Below are 4,698 nucleotides of genomic sequence, written 5' to 3' on the forward strand. Positions count from 1 at the left end.
GATCCACCAACGGGACAGCTGTGATCCACCAAGGGGAGAGCTGTGATCCACCAACGGGAGAGCTGTGATCCGCCAACGGGACAGCTGTGATCCACCAAGGGGAGAGCTGTGATCCACCAACGGGAGAGCTGTGATCCGCCAACGGGACAGCTGTGATCCACCAAGGAGATACCTGTGATCCACCAAGGGGAGAGCTGTGATCCACCAATGGGAGAGCTGTGATCCACCAAGGGGAGAGCTGTGATCCACCAAGGGGAGAGCTGTGCTCCACCAACGGGACAGCTGTGGTTCACCAAGGGGAGAGCTGTGATCCACCAAGGGGAGAGCTGTGATCCACCAAGGGGAGAGCTGTGATCCGCCAAGGGGACAGCTGTGATCCACCAAGGAGATACCTGTGATCCACCAAGGGGAGAGCTCTGATCCGCCAACGGGATGCAGTCAAGAAAAAGGGCAATGATCCCAGGTTGTCTTGGGAGAGTCATTTCGAGAGAGGTACAGAGAAGATAAAGGCTCTGGCGGAGCTCCGGACCGCCGGCCGGTGCTGGTTAGCCGTATTGAGAGAATTTAGCCTGAAAGTAGTGCAGAGAGGGTTTGCCGGACTGTTCAGGAGAAAGGAGAGCGCCTTACAGAGGTGACTCGGCTCACCGATCTCAGCAAAACGACTGCTGAGAGAAGGCGCGTTTGTGGACAACCAAGAGAGAGACCCCAGGGAGGGACACGGACTAAGCCACGGCACCACCTCGGCACAAGAGCGAGTAGGAACAAACGGACCGTGTATAAACCCCCCCGTGAAACGAGGAGATGCTGACCAAGCACCGGAGCCATCAGTCTCTCCAGGAGCAACGTTGGAGGACAACTGGGGAGGGAGCCTGGCCGCTGCGCAGACGGAGCTTGGTCAGGCTATGAATGACATGGCACGGCGTGGCTGCCGCTCGCAGCGGGGGCCCGGGCGCCGTCTAAGGTCCCTTCGGGGTCTCTGTCCCCAAAGTGAGAAAGCAGTTTTAATTCTCTTGTAGTTTTTGCTAACTCTGAACCTAAACAACGAGATTTTTCCAAGTAGAATTATTCTTGACTTTAATCAAAACCTAATTTAGATCCAGGTCAGATAATAAGTCAAAGCAGCTAAGGGCGGTCAGCAAAGAGCGTGAATTCCTTCTGGAGCCCATTGGGTTTCTGTCCATGTCACAGCACCAAAACATTCTTTGGTGTGGCTTTCGCTCGGGAGAGGCCTGGGACTGACACAAGTGGAGGAGCTGGAGTTACAAATTGAATGGGGATTTATGGAAATAATTTTTCCCACCTTCTTATTCTGTCTCCAGCGTGGCTTCAGAGGGCTGGGAATCAAACCACGCGGACGCTCAGTTGATGAGCTTGGGGGAAGAAGCACGGAGGGAGCGCGGTGGCCCGAGCGCTGCGGTGAGGACCGAAATACCGCCCAGCTGCCAGGGCTGTGTGGGAGCCCGGGACAGGAACAGCAGGAGCTGCAGATCAGGGCTGAGCCACATTTCCAGCGCTGCGTGGGGAAGTCTGATGGCACCTGCCCACATCCTCTGCGACTGCACATGATGCCACGTCTCCCTCCGTTTCAAGATCAGCAGATTTACCCTTCTCTGCTTCTTTTCCTTCAGGAGAAAGAAGAAAAAACCCACCCGGGAGACCACAGATTTCCAGCATAGGCTGTGCTACCGCGGTACAAGCTGTCGCCAGGCAAGCCTGGAGGAGCCGGGATGCCCTCTGCAAGCTGGAGTTCTCATTGTCTGTGTGGCAGAGGACAAGAAGGGAAGTCATCTGAACCAAAAATAGTCTTACAGTTTGGGAAGTGAAACTGTGTTCCTGTGACCTCTCGCACTTGCGCTTGTGTGCAGGGCAGTGGGTTGCCTTGCTCCGCCAGCCGAGAGGAGGCTCCTCTCCTCTCCTCTCCTCTCCTCTCCTCTCCTCTCCTCTCCTCTCCTCTCCTCTCCTCTCCTCTCCTCTCCTCTCCTCTCCTCTCCTCTCCTCTCCTCTCCTCTCCGTGTAAGCCGTTCCCCCAGGCACGGCTGCTTGGGTTGTCCTCCCCAGTCCCATCCTCCGCCTTTGAAACCCTCACCATGGGTGCACTCCAGCAGCATCTGCAGCTGCAAACATCTGGCCAGGGGCTTTCCCGTGAGCCCGTTTACGCGGCTCTGAGGTCAGGGGATTGCTCTGGGCTCTGAGGAATCCCCGCTGCCTCTGCGGGACCTCTGGGCACGGCTGGCACCGGAGCGGAGAGGCGAGTCCCGGCCGGGCTGGGCAGCTCCCATCCTTTCCGAAGGGAACTGGGAGGCGGGGGCTGGCCTGTAGCTTAAAACATTTCAGGGCTAGCGTTAAAGGAATGGCTGGGGACCTTGTGCCTGGGGAGGGCTGCCTGCCCATCAGGGCCCCCAGCAGAAGCTGGGTTTAAATTTTCGGTGTGCTGGTGGGCACGAGGGCCCTTGCGATGATATTTCTGGGTGGCATTTAATGGACTCGGGCTGAATCCTGGAAACCTGTGTGGCAGCGGGATAATGAAATGCCGGCTATTCTTTGGTCTGGCTTCATCCCACCTCCGAATACTGTAAATGCTTTGACAGAGCTGTTAACTGAGCAGCGGACGCTCGTCCGTGTGGCTCATCCGCCCCCTCCCCTGCCCGGCTGGGTGCCCAGCGTGGTCTGCGCTGCGGCCGCGGCGTGGGTGCTGCTCGTGGCCGTCCCTGAACAGGCTCCCCGGTGCCGTGTGTCCCCAAAGGCTCGTCACCACCCGCCCCGGAGAGCCTCGCCTGCGGCATCGCCCCTGGGAGACGCTGAGCAGGAGCAGGGCTCGTTACCCGGCCTGGGCCGGGAGGCACCGGGGCACCCGGCAGGGCCAGGCCACCGGCCCGCGGGATGCTGCTCCCTTCACTCAACGTCGTGTGTGAGACGGTGGCTGAGCGAGCTCCGGGCAATTGCTGTTGATTTTATTTGGGGGGCACGTGGCTGTTTTTTTACCTGATTTCCTAGAATTGTCACCGGGATGTTGAAGTCTGGTCTGGTCCCGGAATAAAGCGGATTCTGGGGCTGAACGGGTTAATTTTTGTGCTTCTCTCCCCAGCTCGCTGCGGACTCTGGCTGGGACAGAACATCTGTCTGTTGCTATGGCTGCAGTACACTTGAAGGGGATGACTGGATAATTATTGCAAACATCCATCCTGCCTGATGTGCTCCCGGACCCTCCCTGCCCAAACGCAGGGGGAGCGGCCGCGGCCGGCCAACTTCAGGGATCCTACCTAGGGATGGCCGCTGGCAACACCTTTTCATTTGCATAATTAATGAGGCCGAGGCGGCAGGGCTCCTGGGAAATCCGACACAGAGCAGCAGCGATGAAATGGCACAGAGGGCTCCAGCCTTCTCCGTGGCTCGTTAGAGCTCTGCTCGCTGATAACGCCCCGCTTTGGAGCTACAGGGGAGTTGTTCTCCCATTTCCATTAATTTACCACCCACTTCTATCTGAACAGATTGCTCTGGGCCCGATCCTGCGATACCTCCTGCCAGGCGCAGGCCCCGGGCCTGTCTGCTGATGAGCAGGATGCGGCCGGCGCGGCGCTGGGGCACACGCATCCCTTGGTGCAAACCTCACTGCCTTCGGGGCCACCTGCACCGGTCGGGTGCCTTGGAAGCTGCGAGGTCCCTGGGTCGTGGCATGGACCCAGGGCTTCCCTGGCTTCTCCCCCGCCCCGGGCAGGCTGCTGCCGGCAACGCTGCCCGGACTCCCTGCCTGCGCTGCCAACGCCTGCAGCTCGCTGCCTTGCTGGATCAAGCTGTGCACGCTGCCCGCCCCTGCAGCAGCCGGGCACCATCCTGTGCGTGCAGCCGCGGTGCCAGCGCCGTGACCGGCCGGTACGTCCCGCGGGGACAGGCACCGCTGGGGAAAGGTGGGCGGTTGCTCTGCAGGGGGATCCTCCTCGATGGCCCCCGGCGCACGAGCAGCGCCGGCGGAGCCCGCTGCCAGCCGCCGGCTGGTGATCCACGCGGGATCCCCGGCCTCGCCGTCCAGCTGCACGTGCTTCCCCAGCGGTGCCCGTCGCCGGGGGCCGGGCATGCCCTAACCCCGCACCTCCCGGCAGCTCCTTCCTCTGCTCCTGGAGTCAGCCTGGGCGACCCACGCCTGCCCCAACACCCACGGCCCCTTTGTTCCTGGTTGTTGCTGCTGTTCTCTTGCCTACTGGCGTTTAACCCTGCCCTGGGGGTGTTCAAAAATCCAGACCCGGCCCTGCGTCCTGTGGATTGTCCTTGTTTCAGCCAATTCCCACCTCTGAATTTACAGAGCAAAAAATAACGCAGAAGTTCCCCTTCTGACCAGACACTGCTGTACGCTGCTTAACTATGAACTTCAATGCATCCATTGTACATTTTTTTCTGTTTATCAACACGTGGTGGGGTAGGAAGTCCGAGCGGAGCCGGGACCACGATGAGCACAGACCTCCGCAGCCACCGGCCACCAAGCAGCACCGCAGCCGGGACCCTCCGCCGGGGCCGCGTTCCCTCCGCAGGAGGCCAGGTAGGCTGTGCAGGACAAGGCTGCCCCTTGCTTTTCCCGTTATCTGTAACGCTGGCCATAAATAATAACGCAGAACAATTTCATACAGCGCTTCGCATCTCAGAGCACCCCGCAAGCGCTCGTGGGTGCGGAGCATCTCCAGAGGACGAGCGCCTCGCTGCCGGCCG

The sequence above is a fragment of the Platalea leucorodia genome, assembly GCF_965183815.1.
Source record: "Platalea leucorodia genome assembly, chromosome: 13".
Taxonomy (NCBI): Eukaryota; Metazoa; Chordata; class Aves; order Pelecaniformes; family Threskiornithidae; genus Platalea; species Platalea leucorodia.